Source organism: Haplochromis burtoni, unplaced genomic scaffold (assembly GCF_018398535.1).
Source record: "Haplochromis burtoni strain Fernald_Lab_line unplaced genomic scaffold, NCSU_Asbu1 Contig_137, whole genome shotgun sequence".
Taxonomy (NCBI): domain Eukaryota; kingdom Metazoa; phylum Chordata; class Actinopteri; order Cichliformes; family Cichlidae; genus Haplochromis; species Haplochromis burtoni.
This window is the reverse complement of record NW_024582498.1, coordinates 1137-1590: the sequence shown is the minus strand read 5'-3', so window position 1 is coordinate 1590 and position 454 is coordinate 1137.

The window sequence follows — 454 nt, the reverse complement described above, 5'->3', positions numbered from 1 at the left end:
ATCCATATAGTGTATTAAAGAAGAAGAAAGGTTTCCTTTTCTGAAAAGAGAAATCTTTCTAATGACCAGCAGGGGGCAGTTTCTCTTACTCTGAAAAAAAAAAACAAGTCTCATTGTATAGACTGTGTATAACACATATAACTGTGTATAACAGTTCTCACATGTGATGTACTTTATCCGAGTAATAGCGCTCTCTGAGGTAAGAAATATTATTAACATAATATCCTGCTTTCTGGGGTTATTGTAAAAACTGTATACTTGAGGCATGAAGAACGCTGCCATATTGGAAAATACAGATTTATGGTGTCTTTTTATGTCATTCTTATACAGAGAGAAGTTTTCTGGGAATTTAAACAGTGCAGAGCCCATGGAGATGTGTTGTCCTCCAAGAAAACAATAGCGCATTCCAGCAGACAACTGCAACGTGTAGATCTGCATCTGCAAAGCTATGGGT